This window comes from Sycon ciliatum, chromosome 11 (genome assembly GCF_964019385.1).
Source record: "Sycon ciliatum chromosome 11, ocSycCili1.1, whole genome shotgun sequence".
NCBI classification, from domain to species: Eukaryota; Metazoa; Porifera; class Calcarea; order Leucosolenida; family Sycettidae; genus Sycon; species Sycon ciliatum.
Window position 1 is genome coordinate 27967137 of NC_088653.1, and position 19600 is coordinate 27986736.

The window sequence follows — 19600 nt, forward strand, 5'->3', positions numbered from 1 at the left end:
TGTCCAAAACCATACTAAGTACTTGAGCTGCTCATGAGCCCCACAATTATCAGGCCCGCCGGTCTGGTTGGTCAGGTTATCACCAGACCAACTTGTTGGCCACCAACAAACGTTTCCTACCGTGGAGGACGTGTGTACCCGCCATGAAACTACCGGACCAATCAAAAACTGCTTCCGGCGGTACTGATTATAGTACAGGTTTAAGTTAAAAAGCGGCTCCATTTTGTCATACATTAAACCAACTCTGTCATTGCTATGCTACTCAAAAAGAGTAGTGATGTTTATTCACAAATGAATCACAATGCTATCAGAGAAATTCGATATTCTCCAATTTTAGGGGCACTGCAATACTATCCAAAATTAATGCTGCATGGTCATTGTTATGAAGCAGTCACCTCAGTACAGCAATTAAACAGGCTGATTATGTGAACGAGATTCACGGCAAATCTTCTTCCATCAGTGCTGTTCAGTCTTGAGTGGTCCACTGAGACAGGAAAACAACCTGTTCGGTCCTTCCATACGAGAAACAGAAATTGAACATGTTCCAGGGTGGAGGTGGCAAGTATCGGCAATGTAATGCACCTTTAGGCCAACATGACCATCATTCCGACATGGATTCTCAAACACCTTCGCTCGTGAGAGTGCCTCAGAGTGGTATTCATCAACAGATGGCAATCCTGTAAAACACATGAAAAGACATAGCAGCAACAGAAAGAAACCTAATGTTATAGAAACGAATTCGAAAAACAAAGTCTACTATTATTCTAATACAGTGAACCAAGGTACAACCACACTCCAGGAGGCAAGCAAAAGAGCATATAATCCGAAGGTTGCGATGCCTGTATGTATTGTATTTATGTATTTACGGATTCTCCACAGGCTAAATCGAGGGAGTCTTTGTCATGCCACACTGGATACAACATGCTACCAGAATCACTTTCCCCAGAATTGATGATCTTTTCTTAGGGTGTTATATAAGACACATCTGTAGCCACTTCATCTTGCTCACGAAATCATACACCACCACACAAACGGGTCCTTCGGCTATTATACTTTGGGTGGTACATGGTGATGTATGATATTGATAATCTATTGATACCATATTCAAGTCTGACTCTCACCGTGAGATCCTGGCAACAATATTACCTGGTACACGACATATTCAGACACTGACATAAGCATCTTTTTGGAACAACAGGTGTGCCTATCTGCTAGTGTAATGTGACACACATGGAGAACACATGCAGAATCAGTCATAGCTAATTTTACCCCCTCACTGTTGTATGCGCAGACTCCACTTCGCGGTGTCAAGTACTCTTCTTTCGGTGGGCTACTCCACTAAGGCGCTTGTCTAAAAGGACTCACATTCATCCTGCAAACCAACACGACTTGCATAGTTTTCACTGTCGGCCAAAGTGCGTGCATTGCACACATTGAGATTCACTCCCTCCGTACAGGCCAGTACAGAGCTGCCCACCAATTGAGTCTGTTTTGCGTACTCAGACTTCTGATTTTCCGTATCTTGCAGTGTTTTGCGTACTGCCGTGTACATTGCATGCATACTTGCACTGTAATGTTTTTTGACACGCACATGCATGTCGGTGGCTGCATTTGGTAGTGTAAAACATGTGTGACTTGCACTCACGACATTATTATTTTTGTGCTACATGTACATGTTGTTGTGGTATGGCATGCACTCGCTTTGGTACAAGACTATTCATCACTCAGCTTACACTTGCAATGCTTCGACACAGCTGATTGATCCTCTCCGATTTTCTATACCATTTGCTCAATTTCTGTAGTGCGCACAAGGAGTGATTTTCCGTACAAATACAGAAAATATGGAGGGCTGGTACTTGGTAGCACTGCTAGTATGGTAGTACCAGGCTAAGCTGGCTGGAAGATCAAATACTTCTTTGGTTCTTTCAGTCATTTTCACGACATATGTTTTCTTTATCATGATCCCCGGGGTGTGACATTCTTATGAATGCAGAAACTCAGTCTTTCTAACCGAGTCTCACGTGCAATGTGAATTTGTTCTTCTTTTCTTCACAATGCCATGTATCGATTCATCGCTTCTTCCCACCCGAGATCCTATGCAACAGCGTTTTAAAGATTGGCTTTATCAAATAGTTAATTCAGAGAGAGAGGATCAGTTGTGGATGCTGTGACAGCATAGAGTGTAGATTGGTGTAAACATCATTGCCCAGCAGAACCGTATTCACAGGGATCTGCGTTTAGCATATGGAAGCTATTTTTTTAGAATTTGTACACGTCCAATAAGCCTGAAGAGAAGAACACCTAACTTAGACTGTCCTAACGTTATCGAACGCACTGCCAAAGTAAAAACAACATTTGAAATGCAAACTCGATTGTGCATGCATGGAGGGCATGGGGAAGAGACTGAGAGGGTGAAAGTGAAGGAACTTTGTTCCGAAATCAAGAGAATCCGAGGAACCCTTGCTGCATTCTTCAGTTCGATAACGTCAGTGGGTGAATCTCAGATGTGTTGTGTGCCCAGACATACAAGTACAGCACTAACCTGAGCATGAGAGCTGCTTGTCATCATCGTGGTCAGGAAAACGAAAGGACGAACGAGGAAGATTGCTGACCATGCATGACGAACAACTGCATATCTAGACGACAGACGGCTTGCCAGAATCAGTCTGGTGTATCTTCAGGAATCTTCTTTCCTAATCGCATTCAGCAGTCAGCTTCGAGGTCAAGAACGCGATGATATTTTCAGAAGGAATAATTTTCAAAATTTTTAAATTTTGGAGAAGAAGCTTCCTTTCTAAAAAAAAAAGCGTTCCTTGCTTTCACGCAAGGAGGTGCCTTGCCGGACATGTCGTCGACAGCACAGTGTCGGCAGATCCACGTTTGTAGGCTGCAGACCCGGCAGACGTTTTGATCATCCCGGCCTGGTGGTGAGATTTTGGACCCGGGAGTACTAAAAAGCTGCTCGCATCCCAGGGTGCTCAGTTTCGCTCTACCCGCGCGAGTAGGGGTCCAGGTAACGGGCTCTCTTTCGCGGCCTGCGGAGCATAATATACCTCCGCATGCGGCCATCCGGCCGCGCGATGGTAGGAGCCATGGAGTAGCTCCGGCCTCCCTGCAGGACCAGGTACCGAGCATCTTACGTAGAAACTTACGTAGCTACGTAGACAACGTGTCTGAATAGCGGTGTCGTTAGGTAGCGCCATGTGAACACAATAATAGAAAAGCTGACAGGATCGCTTTTCTAAATTTAGAAAAGCGATCCTGTCAGCTTTTCTATTATTGTGTTCACATGGCGCTACCTAACGACACCGCTATTCAGACACGTTGTCTACGTAGCTACGTAAGTTTCTACGTAAGATGCTCGGTACCTGGTCCTGGACCAGGGAGCTACTCCATCATGGCTCCTACCATCGCGCGGCCGGCTGGCCGCATGCGTGTGCATTGCAGACTTTTTGTTGTTGCCTTTTCGGATGTGCATGCACGAGGAACTTCCTTCTTTGGAACTGCTTCTTGCATGAGCTGTTTCGGATATTTCGTCTCCTGGCCTGGCTTATTTCGTTTCGGCGCTGCTGAGACCTCCTTTCGCGGAATATTACTCAATGACAGGTGAGTTGACCAGTTCCCTTTGATTCATTTGCTTGTGTTGACTCTTTCATCTACGAAAAGTGTGCTGATTTTGGGCGGAATCAGCGGCAATAAAAAATGGAAAAGCTAACAGGATCTCCTTTCGAAATTTAGCTTTTCCGCTGCCGAGGCCTCCTTTTACGGAATACTCGATGACAGGTGATCTCTGAGTTGACCAGTTTCCTTCGATTCATTTGCTTATGCTCACCCTTTCATTTTACGGAAACGTGTGCTGATTTTATTCGGATTTAGATCCATCCGGATCGCTTTGCCCTTGCGAACAGTGTGCGAAGAACGCGAGTTCACCTTCTTGACGTTATAACACTACTTTTCACAGATATGTTTTCCATCATCGTGATTACCTTGCTGATTTCCATTTCAAGATTACGAATAGTGAGCGACGACCAAATCGAATCATTCTTCCCAAATTTAAATCATTGTCAAAGTCTCTCTTCATGTTCCGAACTGCTATTCTATGGAACTGTTTACCCCCCAGTCTAACATCGGAAGCCTCGCTCTATAAGTTCAAAGCTGCCCTCAGGAAATTTACAGCTGACTATGCTTATGCAATCAACGGAATTCCGCCACCTTGCAGTTGATTTTCCCCATTTCTCTCCTCATCAATCCCTACTTCTCTTTGTACATACATCTACATCTACTGTTCTTTCAATCAAATGAACCCCTCGATAGGCACATTGCCTTTGGGTCATTTCATAATAATAATAATAATAATAATAAGCGAAGTTGACTGTATGTTGCTGCTGGGGCTTAGATGTGTTGTCGAAATACTCATGTTCATTGTACATTGGTACGTTACAAGTAAGGCACTGGTCATTATTGCTTCCGGCATTCCGTGCTCCGATCATAGGGTAGAATCTGAATTTTGCAGTGGCATAGCATCGTTGGCAGTTCCCAATCTGGAGGGAAAGCATTGGCCGAGTATGCAAAATAAATTCGCATATCAGGGAAAATGACCATTATGGAGAGGTTCATGCATTCAGTGACTTGTTTGCTTCATACGAAACAAGCCAATGGGTGCAGTCTCGTCTCTTGAAAATCTCGTACGATTGGACTTGTTTACTCGAGTCTGGGCTGTTTGATTTGTGAGTAGCGCCGGGATTGCACTTGTCCAAATAAAGTTGCGTGCCGGCAGAGCAAGAATTATGATCGGCAATCTGTTTGTGACTTGTTTGCTTCATACGAAACAAGCCAATGGGTGGAGTCTCGTCTCTTGAAATCTCGTACGATTGGACTTGTTTACTCGAGTCTGGGCTGTTTGATTTGTGAGTAGCGCCGGGATTAAAGTAAGTAAATTATCGTATCCGTTCCCGAAGGGAACTCACGACGGCCGCTAACACCCGATAAACCCTAGCGGCAGATGCAGCGCCTAACGGTGGGGGTGAGTGGGTAAGTCTCACAACCACTGGCACAAGTGCCGAAAACGACCCCAAGTGCCGAAAGCGCCGGGATTGCACTTGTCCAAACAGTGGCGGATCCAGGATTTCGCCGAAGAGGGGGCCCAAGGTATACGCCCCCCCCCAAACAAACAAAACAAAACAACAACGACTAAGTCCCGAAGTTGTGAAGAGCTGCTGTATTCCATTCTCACGACATTTTCAAACTGGACTGGAAGTGTTGTCAAGGTGTGGTGTAACTCAGGCATTAGGGCGACACTACTCTACTAGCAGGTATTTGTATGTTACAAAGTTACCACAAATATACATGTAATATTCCGTCGCTGGAACAGTGCTAATACTCTCAGTGGGCTTGGCGTGCGAAACCGGAGATCCAGGCAGAGAACTGTCACTGGAGGAATGGCTTGAAATGACTTCACATTCAGGAGCAGGTTCGGGTAATGTCGCAAGTGCAGGAACATTTCCACTCGGCAGCGGCTGCGACGGACCTTTGGACGGCTCTTCAACGCGAGCTCTCTTATCTACCGGTCCACTGAAGAACGACCTGATGTCATACCCTTTCCTCTTCATCGCATATCTGAAGGTAACCCCTTGTCTACAAGCGAAGTAGAGAGAGCGTTTAGTTTCTGACAAGTGAAAAAGAAAAAGGAAGGACGAAGCCGACAGCACGGTACACCGTACAGGACTTCAGCCCAACGCGATCGCTGCACTAGCTGCACTTTGTACCATGTACCAGGCCCTGCATTTTTGGCACGTTTTTCACATGTTTGAAGTGCGGCCGTGTACTCAGGTCGCAGTGCGTACTGTAGTTGTACACAGCGTGCTGGCTAGTGCGTGACACCGGACGGATAAGTACCCAGCACGCGTGACCCACTTGACACGCCAAGTCATTTCGAGCGCTCATTCTACAGTCTACCTGGTCTACTGAGTCTGTAATCCTACATGTAGACCAAGGTCGAAATTGTCAAAGGGGGGGCCCAGGCCCCCTGGGCCCCCCCCTGGATCCGCCACTGCCAAATAAAGTTGCGTGCCGGCAGAGCAAGAATTATGATCGGCAATCTGTTTGTAGTACCTGCGAGAATGTTCTGTACATGTATCGTATTTTCTCTGTTGTTTCAGTTGCCGTCATGTTGCTAAAGAAAGGTTCAGTGACTCATTTGTTTCATACAAGACGAGTCAATGGTTTGGTCTGACTTAGAATCTTTCGCTGTAGAATAAATATATTCGTGTCTCTATTGGAGAAATAATCGTATTCACTGGTTATAAAATAGGGTTAAGACAAACTCACAGAACAAATACCATCGGTCCCTTGATGTTCGTCCTAAAGAGGTTTGACTGGATATCATTCATACTCACCAAAGACGTGTAACATTTTATTATTATGGAGTGCCTTGTTTATCTCTCAGTACCTCCAACCATAATCTTCTTGCGGCTTATAACCTCAGGATCAGTTTAGTTGTTGGAACGAGGTGTCGGACTCAACAATGCATTTGTTTACATTTTAATACATGTTTATTGTTCCTACTTTGTTGTGTTGATTTAGACAATTGTGGACTTGTAACACTTTGAAGTCATTGAACTACTTCCAAAAGTTTTATTGACATCAACAGGATAACAATTTCAGTACAATATGATGCAGGCAGACCTTATCACGACAACCCATGACTACAATTATAGACACAGAATCAACAAAAACATCTGCGGCACGCACCTGGTTACAATTCCCAAGTAAGTGTGATTTACGGTGGGGAAATCTGAATTTTCTGAAAGACAAGACAATCTGATGACAGATTCATGAAATTCTGCAACAGCAACATCCACAGAATGACCTGCGTATAAAAAAAAGTATCACCGCCACTTCCCATATGATTCCCTTGCAGAAGAACATGAATATGCAATACTAGTGCCATTTTCTGAAAGAAAAGGCTTGCACATCAATGCGTATAATACAGTATTGAATTTGATATGATGCACATGTAGAGGCGCTAGGCCATCATTTACGACATTCCATTGGTGACATAATTATTATAATAATATCAAAAGTGCATAAACATTTGTTGATGGACTCTTGATAATATCCTTAGCTAAAAAAAACAAAAGAAATTATAGCAATAAAAACTGCGTTATGGCAGTTTTCTAAAAAAAGTTATTGTGCTCTAGTCCATGGACCCCGTCTAAAAAGTAAGAAATTAAGGTGGCAGACTACCCAAAATTCGCTGAAAAATCGAATTTGTTAATTCATATTGAGTGCTACGTCAGTTGAAAGAGCATGAATAGCTGCAAATTCTCTGAAAATGGTGTCCCGATCTGACCGGCCGTTCAAGAGTTATGGCCGAAAATGTGCCCTTTGCAGGAAAGATTTTTTTGTTGCACGCTGTCATTTGTTGGCAGCACTGTATTTGAATGTGAGCAGACCGTGCGCAACTTGTCGTATCATGGAAACACGTGAAAGTGTGCAGAATTTTGCTCCAGGTCCAAAAAATCAGGTTTTTGAGCCACGTATTGACGTATTGCAGGACTTTTGCCAGCACCCTCGTGACGTTGCAGATATGTGGCTTGATTATTGTAGTTGACGTTGATTTAGTGACTTTGGCAAGTTTGAGTCGTGTCAAGAAGTCAGGTAGGATTCAGTACTAGGCAGTAGTGAAACGTGAGTGGTAGTCTTTGCCGGTTTCTGAGGGTATCCTGGATTTGGTGTGCAGCGCTGTGGAAATGGCCTGCTGTGGAGGTCCCAGTACTGGATGTTGTATCAAAGGCACGACCTCGTAGCACGTGCTAAACCTAAAAAAATCAAAAATTGACTTGGGTCTGTGGGAGTGTGTGAGAGAACGCCCACTCGTTCCGTTGTGACAGATTCCAGGGCCTCGTTGAGGGGCCCTACCCCATCACCCATGGCTGCTTCTGGACTTGTTCTAGGTTTGGGTCCCGCGCACGAACAGAATGAGCACGAAGATGTGAAAAAATTGTAAATGCATTTGTTTGGCTCCTGGGTGGCTCGCACACCGTGGCACTATGCCGGAAATTTGAGTTTTTCCGGGCTGGAAAGCCTGAAAGTGAGGCGCAAGAACTTGTAAATCATGTCCTGAGGGCCAGCATAGTGGCAGGAGTGTGTGGTCAAAATTTCACTCAAATCCATTGAGAAACACCAAAGTTACGGTCAATTGAATGCCATATGAAATTTATGGGTAGGCTGCCCCCTTAAAGAAATGTTATAGCGGAAAATAAAAATTTAACACAAAACCTCACAATAATCACAACATTTGAGGATCTTAGTTAAAAAAAAATACTGCTTTCAACACTTGTTTAGTCTGACACTGCACGGGTGACTTGTACTGCGGCAACATGCATGAATAGGAAAGAGGACCACGAGGCCGAGGGGAAAGGTGTTCTTGCTTTTCATCCTGTGTGCGATTATTGTGAGGTTTTGTGTGAAATTTTAATTTTCCGCTATCACATTTCGTTAATTTCTTACTTTTTAGACAGGATCCATGGACTAGAACACAAAAACTTTTTTTAGAAAACTGCCATAAAGCAGTTTTTATTGCTATAATAATATTATTGTAACCACGTGTAACTACGAGTTTTCCAGCACGTAACGTAGGCTAGGGAGGGCCCGAATATGCTTGCGCATATTTTGCATATTTTGGTCCTTTTGACACAAGGTCGCACAAAGTAGGAAATCTAGCGTATTGTACCAAATGTAGCATATTTTGCTACAAGGAGCAAAGAATTCGCATAATTATCACTGATATCAGTTCATATTTCGAGCATATAATTATCGAGCATATTTTCTGCTTCTGTGTGATTTCGAAGCATATTTTGAAGCAAGTGGTCAATATGCGAAAATCATAATATGCGAAATTTTTGAGCATATTTGGGCCCTCCCTACAGTCCATTCATCGGAAACTGGCCCGCTGGCTTTTGAAAGTCGGATTTGGTCCGAATTGAGGATCAAAAACCCACTTTAAATCTCAAAAATCTGGGTTTTGGATCTGCTCCTCCATACATTTTGCCATGGCATACCTATCCTAATTTTTTAAAACCTGGCTGAATTTCTATTTCCCTGTTCTTGGACTTTTCTGGCCTCAAATGTGGCAAGGAGTAATTGCACAGGTCACACAATGCAGGATGTACTGTTGTTTTCACGATATCTACAACTATGTGAGAGAGACACCAAAAGGTTAGGGTGCCAGTTTCCAATGAATGGACTGTAACGTAGGCACTTCGACAGCATCAATAAACAACGGGGTGTTGACGTCAGATTAATTAGTGTTGCAAACCACCAGTTCTCAATTGGGAAAGGCCTTCGCGCTTATGGCATTGTATTCGTCGCAATAGAGAGGTTCTGCACAACGAAAGTTCGAACGAAGTTTCGCGACAGGCCTTGCGAAAGTGTGTACGAATTTTCGCACGAACTTTGTGTTCTGCACATTTTCGTAGTTTGCACGCGCGCGTACGCGCCAAGTGCACGTACGACATGACCCAATCTCACGAAACTTCCTACGAAAGTTCATTTCGCGTTCCCTGCAAGTTTCGCGTCCAAAGTTGCGAAAGTTCGTGCGAAGTTTCTCACTTCGTGACGTAGAGCGAAAGTTCGTACACATTTTCGTTTTGCAGAACCTCTCTAATGTTGTCTTTCGACTCCGCCGTACCGCTGAGGTTGCTGCATGGCATACGCTAAATGCGCTGTGTGTGTTTTGCTGTATACGCTGTTTATGTCCAGTTTTATATGCGCATGTTTTTGCATGTACGCTGTTTTTGCATGCTATAAATAGCTGGTGTTATTAGTGTTCATTGTTAATTATTCGATGAAGTGAAATATACTGTCGAAAGGAGAAGAGTTGTCCTCGTGCCGTGTGGTCGTACGATCCTGACAATTTAGAGAATCTTAGAGGGTTCACAACATTTGGCGACCACGCCAGGATAGGAGCGAGCATGGCAGAGGAACTATGGAACAATTTGGAAGCCAGCTTTATCGACAATGGAGAGCGGTTAGGATTAGAAGGCGAGTTGTTGAAGGTACATGTGGAGCAGAGGCTCCAACAGTACGCGGAGCGTGAGGAGCGCAGTGCCAGACGGCGAGAGGAGGCGCTCCGCACCGAGTTTGCCAAAACACTAAAGGAGATTAACGAGCGCATCGCCAATGCGCATGAGGGTGAGGGTAAAGCCGCGATGGGAGGTACAGAGGAATCTCCCAGTCACAGCGGTGGGCGTCAACCGTGGATGAAAATCCCCTCATATGATGGAACGCAGCCATTGGAGCGTTATCTTGACCTGTTCGAGGACATCTGTTCCAAGAACGAGTTCGAAGAAAGCGATTGGCTGCTGCGACTGCGCATCGCGCTAGCGGGCAGCAAAGCGGAGAGGATATGTATTGGATGCAATAATTACGAGGAAGCAAAACGAGAGTTGCTTGCCTCGCTCGCAAAGACTCCGGATAAAGCGTGGAAGACATTGCTGACAGGCAAGCAGCGGTCAGATGAGTCGTTTCATCAATACGTTGTCCGTGTTTGCCGAGAGGTAGAGGTGTGGGCCACACTCGCTATGACAGAAGATGGCGAGGTGGACACCAAGTATAGCGCCGATATAGGAAAAATGTCCCCGGTTCTGCAAGCAATGGCAAAGCAGGTAATCTTGGAGCAATGCGGACCTGAGATGAAGACGTACCTGGTCGAACGGCAGTGCTACGGGATGTCACTGCGCCAGGTACAGGAGCACGGCGCGTCTTACCAGGTCGCGCACGGACGACAGGGTGATACTGCCAGGAAGCCAGTAGAACGATCCGTGCCAAGGCCCACGGCGTCGGCACAGTGCATGGCGATATCGGTCGCAGATGCAGAGAAGCAGCTAAAGTCGCTGCCACAGGAAGAGAGAAAGGGTTTTCTGCAGTGAGAGAGACTCTGCTGGAACTGCCTTAAGTATGGCCATATGGCCAGAGAATGTCGGTCAGGCTCGAGATGCACGAAATGCCAGAGGAAACACCACCTGCTAATACATGATGTGTTGGATAAAGCAGGTTACAGCCGGGAGAAACCGACTGAGATAGTTACGGAGAAGAATGTTGGGTCGTGCTGTCTACACTCGCCAAGTGTGCGGCTGATGACCGGAGTGGCACGAGTTGAGGGAAGAACTCGAAACGCGAAGGTTCGAGTGTTCCTGGACTCGGGTGCTGAGGCGTCATTCGTGACTGCAGCGTTGGTGTCAGCAATCGATGCAGAACACGTTGGGGTTGAAAATGTAGAGGTGAAGCCGTTCGGCGCGGAACCAACCCAACAGCGCATGGATAAGTACGCCATCACGATCCAGGGTAGCTCCGCTAGCATTCGGGTACGCGCGTTCGTGAAACCAACGCTTGAGCTGGACCTGAAGTGCGCAAGTCCGCAGACCATTGCGCAGTGGCACAGTTGGGGAGTAGAGCTGAGTGACAAGCCTCAACAAGGGACATCAGACGAAATACATATGCTGATTGGTGCAGACTATATCAACGCGGTACTGCACAGCAAGAAGGAAGTTAATGGTGAGACGGTGTGGAACACAGAGATAGGTAATGTATTATCTGGTCCAGCGTCTGCACCAAGTCGAAACAGTCAGCCGGTGACCGTGTCATGTGTCACAGCCCACATTGAACAACTATGGCAGTTGGATGAACCTCCAGAACAACATCAGCACCTGCCATCGTTCCCGCTATGTCGCCAGGGCAGCGGGTACCAAGTGGGTCTCTTGTGGCGAAATGAGCGTCGCCCAACGGATAACTTTACTCAAGCTAGAGTCATCGCAACGCGGCTTCTTGAAAAGCTGAAGAGGAATGGGAAGCGTGCGCTCTATGATGATGTGCTGATCAGGGAGTACCGTGAGCTTGGAGCAATTGAGCTGGAGCCATGTGAGAGCGATGCCGGGTACTATGTACCGCATCATGGTGTATTCCGCGAGCACGCTGCAACCACGAAGTTAAGAGTGGTGTTCAATGCCTCGGCGACGGCTCCAGATGGCAAGTCGTTGAACGACATGGTTGACCCTGGACCGTCGCTATTGCCGAGTCTCGCAGGTATGCTATTACGGTTCCGTGAATATAAGAGCGCGCTGCAAGCGGACATCCGCAAGGCTTTCTTCATGGTCGCGGTTAATCCCGAAGACCGTCCGTACCTGCGTTTCTTGTGGCCCGGTCGAAGCGACAGCGATGAACTGTTAACCTGGAGGCTAACGAAACTGCCATTTGGCGTAAACTGCTCGCCGTACATGCTTACTGCGGTGATTCAGCATCACTTGAAGGAGCTACGGGCGTTGTCTGCACCCAAAGAGCGAGATCGTATTGATCTCTTGCTCACGAGTTTCTACGTTGACGATTTGGTCTCTAGTGTCTCAAATGCCTCGGAAGCCAAGGAGATGCAAGAGTTCAGCGTGCGTGTGCTTACGGATGCTGGCATGGAGTTACGCAAGTGGCGAGGCAACGAAATCCCGTGCGATCCAGAGGCCGGAGATAAAGTCCTCGGTCTGAAATGGAAAACCAGTGATGACTTGCTCAGCATAGCAGCGCTAGGCGAGTCCGATAGGCCGTCTGTTTGGACCCGGCGATCCCTCCTCAAGTGTGTTGCATCAGTGTTTGATCCGCTAGGTCTAGCAGCACCGGCAGTTGTGCCGGGAAAGATACTGCTACAGCAAGCCTGGAAAGTCGGAGGCGACTGGGATGATATGTTGCCTGATGGCATCGCAGCCGCATGTGCGCAATGGTGGGGAGAGTTGGCCGAAGTGGTGAGCATTGACATACCACGTTGGATTTGCTGCAATCTTGACACGCCGATTGCGCTTCATGCCTTCGCCGATGCCAGTGAGAAAGCGTTTGGATGTTGTTTGTATGCAGTCGTCAATGGACAGTCGCACTTGGTATTTGCCAAGGCCAAAGTGGCACCTGTGTCTCCGCCCACGTTAGCCCGCCTTGAGTTACAAGCAGTATGTCTAGCGGCTCGCTACGCTGAGTTTGTGGTGAAGGAGCTGCGTGTGACCGTCACGCAAGTCTATGGCTGGACTGACAGTCTCACTACCGTTCATTGGATCAGTAATCCATCGTACAAATGGAAAACATTTGTGGCTAACCCCGTCAGTCAAGTCCAAGAGATATCGAAGAAGGTCGGCATTGTGTGGAACCATTGCCCGGGCCTTCACAACCCAGCAGATTTACCGTCGCGTGGGAGTAGTGCACAGCAGATCCGTAGTCCGTTCTGGAGGGGCGGACCAACCTGGATCACGGAGCCCAATGACTGGCCCACCGCATCCTCAACCGCAGCTACAGATGAGTCCAGTGTAGAAGTACGAGTGTCAGCCACCACCTGTAGTCGAGAATCTGATAAGGAATGGTGGCTCCGATTCAGTAAATGGTCGAGGGCACAGGGCATGGTGACTCGGATGTTGCAGTGGAAGCACACTGAGCCTCGTGCTGAACTCTATTTTGCAGCAGACAACGTATTGTACCGCATCGTTCAAGCCGCATGTTTCGCTGAGGATCTTGAGCTGATCAAGCAAGGTCAACCAGTGAAGCCCGGGTCGAAGGTGTATCAGATTGCACCGTTTCTGGATGAGCATGGAGTGCTCAGAGCCGGGGGACGACTTCAGCACAGCGAGTTGGCGTATGGAGCCAAGCACCTAGTCCTGTTAGGCAAACATCATCTGACCGAGTTGCTGTTGGAGAAAATGCATGTTGAAAGGATGCACCAAGGTGTAGAAGGAGTCTTGTCGTTCATCCGTCAGAAATTTTGGATTATCGGTGGTCGACGGGCGCTACGCAACATTACTCAGCGATGTGTTACATGCCGCCGCTACAAGGCTAAGGCTGCCTCAGAAGTCTGCCCGCCGCTGCCGGAAGACCGAGTTGTTCACGAGAGGCCGTTCGCAACTACCGGCATCGACTATGCTGGTCCGTTGTACGTGCGCCGTGGTGAGTCATCTCCGAAGGTATGGATAGCATTGTTTGTGTGTGCCACCACCAGAGCAGTTCACTTGGAGGTGGTCGATAGTTTAAGTACTGAGTCATTCTTGATAGCATTTCGGAAGTTTGTCGCGAGACGTAGTTTGCCGTCTCGGATCAGGTCTGACAACGCTACAACGTTCAAGGCGGCATCTGACAAACTGAGTGTGCCATGGATGTTCAATCCTCCAGCTGCACCATGGCATGGAGGCTTCTATGAGCGAATGGTTGGTACAGTGAAGAGTGCCTTGAAAAAGGTAATGGGAACAGCGTTTCTGAAGGTCCAGGAGCTTGAGACCCTCTTGTATGAGGTTGAACCAGTGGTGAATAGTCGTCCGCTAACTTATGTGTCTGATAGCCTGGATGAGCCACCAGTAACCCCTGCAATGATGATGGGTAACATCTGGATGTCGTCAGAGAAGCCAGCAGGTACCCTGGACGCTGCGCAGATGTCATCGAGATTGCGTTACCTCAGTCGGACACTGGAGCATGTCAAGAATCGTTGGGAGGTGGAGTACCTAAGTCAGCTGAACAAACACCAACAGACCATGTCGCGCCCTTTAGCTATGGGTGATGTTGTCTTTGTTCTCGATGATACCAAGCGCAAACAGTTCTGGCGTTTGGGACGGATCATCGAGTTATTCCCTGGTCGAGATGGTAAGCATCTTGTTGCCAAGGTTAAGTTGAGTACCAGTACCCTGTTGAGGCCGATCCAAAGGTTAGTGCCATTAGAAGTATCGTCACAGGACGTGGCTCCTGGGCTTGCCGATACCGCTCAACCTGCTATCGTCCCTCAGCAGCCAGCGTATGAACCGTCAGCACCGTTACCACAACCACGGTAGCAGGAGATGACGCGTTCTGGGCGCGTAGTCAGAGCCCCGGATCGTTTTTGACTTGTGTGCATTGTTGTACGGCGGTGAGAAGCCCTTTGGTGGGGAGAATGTTGCAAACCACCAGTTCTCAATTGGGAAAGGCCTTCGCGCTTATGGCATTGTATTCGTCGCAATGTTGTCTTTCGACTCCGCCGTACCGCTGAGTTTGCTGCATGGCATACGCTAAATGCGCTGTGTGTGTTTTGCTGTATACGCTGTTTATGTCCAGTTTTATATGCGTATGTTTTTGCATGTACGCTGTTTTTGCATGCTATAAATAGCTGGTGTTATTAGTGTTCATTGTTAATTATTCGATGAAGTGAAATATACTGTCGAAAGGAAAAGAGTTGTCCTCGTGCCGTGTGGTCGTACGATCCTGACAATTTAGAGAATCTTAGAGGGTTCACAACAATTAGGGACCTTAGTACTATTAGTACAGTCATGGTATTAGATGGTTGTTGTAAGGTCACTGTGTTCCGAAGACGGTGTCTTCCGCCTTAGAACTTGTTTCATGCATGCTGTCAAATCAACAACGACTACAGTCAAGTAAGTACATGATTGTACTTCTGCGCGCTCATCGAAATCCGGGTATTTCGGGCAAAATTACGCGATTGAAAAACATTTGTCCGCGTGTCCCGGGCGCAGGCCGCTCGCGCGTGACCTGGAGAAGGTTTTTTTTGCGAGAAAATAGAGGTCTTCAAAAGTTTATTTTGCGAGAATCTGCCACATGCGTGTTAAAACCCAATGGCGTCACGATATAGTTGGTTGTACGGTACGGGTGTTCAAAACCATTTGAGCTACATGTATAGCCTTCATCTTCTTTTTGGCATGCTCTCTTTCCATCGTCCTTAGCTTTTGTTTGTTGCGAGCTGTTGTGAACATGTCAAAAAGAAGACGAACACTTTGGAGTTTAAAATTAATGGTTTTGAACCCTCGTACCAACTATACCACTTTCAATAAATCGTGACGCCATTTTGTTTCAATACGCATATCGCGGATTCTCGCCAAAGAACCTTTTGAAGACGACTTTTTCTCAGCCCGCGCCCAGTACCCGCGGACAAATGTTTCCAAACGCGAAATATTGCATAAAATCATTCTCAGATTTCGATGGGTTCGCAGAAGGACATTGTGCGTTCTACTAGGCCACCTTGATCTGACGTCAACACCCCGTTGTTTATTGATGTATATGGTCAACCCACTTCTGCTACTACTAGTACTACACCTGTACACAATAGGCTCCGGCGGATTATTCTCGCGAAATCAAGGAATTTTGCTTTCATGGATTCTCGCATTATGCTCGTAAAATCCTCATATTATGCTTTAGCACCCGGGGATATACATGTGCATTCACTTTGTTGTACTTAAGGTGGCAGACTACCCAAAAATTCGCTGAAAAATCGAATTTGTAAATTCATATTGAGTGCTACGTCAGTTGAAAGAGCATGAATAGCTGCAAATTCTCTGAAAATTGTGTCCCTGTCTGACCAGCCGTTCAAGAGTTATGGCCAAAAATGTGCCCTTGCAAGGAAAGATTTTTTTGTTGCACGCTGTCATTTGTTGGCAGCACTGTATTTGAATGTGAGCAGACCGTGCGCAACTTGTCGTATTATGGAAACACGCGAAAGTGTGCAGAATTTTGCCCCAAGTCCAAAAAAGTCCAAAAAATCACGTTAAAAAACCACGTATTGGGCTGCACGGCGGCGGGCTTCGCCCGCCGCCGTGCAGCAGGACTTTTGCCACCACCCTCGTGACGTTGCAGATATGTGGCTTGATTATTGTAGTTGACGTTGATTTAGTGACTTTGGCAAGTTTGAGTCGTGTCAAGAAGTCAGGTAGGATTCAGTACTAGGCAGTAGTGAAACGTGAGTGGCAGTCTTTGCCGGTTTCTGAGGGCATCCTGGATTTGGCGTGCAGCGCTGTGGAAATGGCTTGCTGTGGAGGTCCCAGCACTGGATGTTGTATCAAAGGTACGACCTCGTAGCACGTGCTAAACCTAAAAAAATTCAAAAATTGATTTGGGTCTGTGGGAGTCCGTGAGAGAACGCCCACTCGTTCTGTTGTGATAGATTCCAGGGCCACGTTGAGGGGCCCTACCCCACCACCCATGGCTGCTTCTGGACTTGTTTTAGGTTTGGGTCCCGCGCACGGACAGAATGGGCACGAAAATGTGAAAAAATTGTAAATGCATTTGTTTGGCTCCTGGGTGGCTCGCACACCGTGGCACTATGCCGGCAATTTGAGTTTTTCCGGCCTGGAAAGCCTGTCAGTGAGGCGCAAGAACTTGTAAATCATGTCCTGAGGGACAGCATAGTGGCAGGAGTGTGTGGTCAAAATTTCACTCAAATCCACTGAGAAACACCAAAGTTACGGTCAATTGAATGCCATATGAAATTTATGGGTAGGCTGCCCCCTTAAGGAGCCTCAAAGTTCAGGATATTGTGCCTTTTTCGTACTTGCAAGTTGCAAGTGGCCATAAGTACAACAAATAACATGTACACGAGTATCCCCATACCAAGGTGTCCATGCATGTAAGAGCCTAAGAGGTCAACATGGAAAAGAGAAAACAATACTTCCTCCGTATACAAAAACTTCGTGACTTTTGCTGAAAGCTGCGCACAGATCCGGAATTGTCCCGTTTGACTCGGAATAACACTCGTGGCATTGTCTAACCTGTTTAAAAGTTATATACAAAGAGAAAAGCAACTCAGACGAATGTGCTTGAGTTTTTTTTTCAGAGTCCTCGTCGCTCATGTCATTGTCACCTGACGACGCTGACTCCGTATCGCCAACAGTCGCTGCTTCCGCTCGCATTTCGTTCAGATTCTTGTCACCTTCGGTGATGATCCAACGCTGGACTTTGGCTACGTCCTCTTCATCTCTAGAGCTGTGTACGAATCGGTGTCGACCATATTCAGTCGTTCCAACCCGCGACCTCCATTATGCCGTGAAACGAGTCATACAAGCACATCCACACGCTTCGCATTTTCTCGCCAGGATAATCCTCCCAAGCATTCTACAATGGCTTCGAGGAGGTCCCTGCGATTCCCCTTGGCGACAAAATAGGCGTCTGACTGGAGAGAGGCGAAGAAAGCCAGGCCATCGACATTCTGATCCTGAGTCTGCGCTGGTTGCATGACGACTGAAAGGTTTCATCTTGCCGTGCGAGCGAAACAAATCTATGTTCTCACGCTGCGTAGATCTATGGGGCCGCGCACCGCAAGTACCATGAGTACGAGCCTGGCCAGTTTCAGGGCAGAGAGTGCCGCGTGACTCCGTGTTCCCGCCACGAGCTACACTTCGTCACTGTGTCATTTCCGAGCAAGTAAGTGTTAGTTTCTTTTGCATTTGACTCTTGAGTTTCTATCGGCAACATCCTCACACGCATGGCGTCCGTGGAGAATCTGTTCGGGATCAACCAAACTAACCTCGACATGGACGTGGGTTGTCGATGACAGCCTTTGGCGCCGTTCGTTCAGCAGGTTCTTGCTCCAAAACACCTTTCAAAAAAAGTCACGAAGTTTTCGTATACGGAGGAAGTACTTCTTCTATTCATTACTTGATTTCTTTTGTACTTCAGTAAAAATATTATTTCATTGCCAAATTAGTTTGAGTTACCTTTGAAAATTATCATGTTGAACTGTCTTCGTTATCATCATACTCGTCCAACCGATGTCACCCTGGGCCTCACCCTGCGAATAATCAGCTCATCTCTCCCGTACACGGCTGTTACATGCATGCAGAATCCTGCCACTTCGATCCGGGAACGAGAACTCGGCCGTTGAGTGATTTTCGGGGATTTCCCGTTCTCAAGTTCAAACTGTGGTTCTCAGTTTGCAGCTTTCTGCATCGATTTCGATACTCGAAAGTCCCTTGGAAAGCCGATTTCTTCACCGCGCTGGACTGCCACGCGGCAAAAATATTTCGCCATCAAGAGCGCTCCTTGGAGAACCAAATTTTTCTTTCGAGGACGAAGCAGAAGTGCTCCTTTGTTGCTGTCTTCGAATCTTTCGTTTCCTACGCCGTAGCCCTTTCGCTGTTGCTGAGTAGGTGCCCTTTAGTAGTATAGAAGAGGATGGTTCTGGCTCACCTGTTTTTTTTCGAAAATTTTCTAAGTATTGGAAATACAAGGGGATGGTTCTGGCTCACCGGTTTTTCCAAATTTTTCTTAGTATTGGAAATTAGCGGAAGATGGTGTATTAGGCGTGAATGCGTTATTAGGGGTAAATGGGGTATTAGTGGTAAATCTGGTAAGTTTTGCGCTCACTTTTATAATACTTACTTACTTTTTTTTAAAACTTTTTTCACCCAAGAGGGTGGTGGCGTTCCTGCGGATGGCGGAAAACTGGGCCTTCGGCCGAGTCTCACGCGAACCGTGATTTTTTTTGCGCTTGGTTTTGCGCTTACTTTTGCGTTAGTTTCTTGAAATGCACTGTTCGCGACTTGTAGCAATTTATGCTGAAGAAGAACACCACCACACACATCAAAGCAATTGCCTGACTCAAGCTAATAGTCCTAAACTTCTCTTTCTCTGTTCTCCTTTTTACTATTAACACCGCCCTACTGGAAAATATGCAGCGAACAACAAAAACAACACACAGGGTGTGTATGGAAGACGTACCTACCGACGTGCTGGAAGCAACTCAACCGACTAGAGGCCTCGGCGTCAGCGTTGCAACTCGGCATCAAACACTTCTAGGCAAAAAATAGTGAACGGATTGTGACCGTACAAT

General features: G+C 46.8%; 1 long non-coding RNA gene across 1 annotated transcript; it reads right to left on the minus strand.

Annotated features, from left to right (window-relative positions):
• Positions 1–205: 205 nt before the first annotated feature.
• On the minus strand, positions 206–3054 carry LOC135827323 (uncharacterized). Its single transcript, XR_010555390.1, has 2 exons — positions 2543–3054; positions 206–677 (listed from the first exon to the last, which is right to left on the minus strand). It is a non-coding gene; the product is annotated as an uncharacterized LOC135827323 (long non-coding RNA).
• Between the last annotated feature and the right edge of the window lie 16546 nt (positions 3055–19600).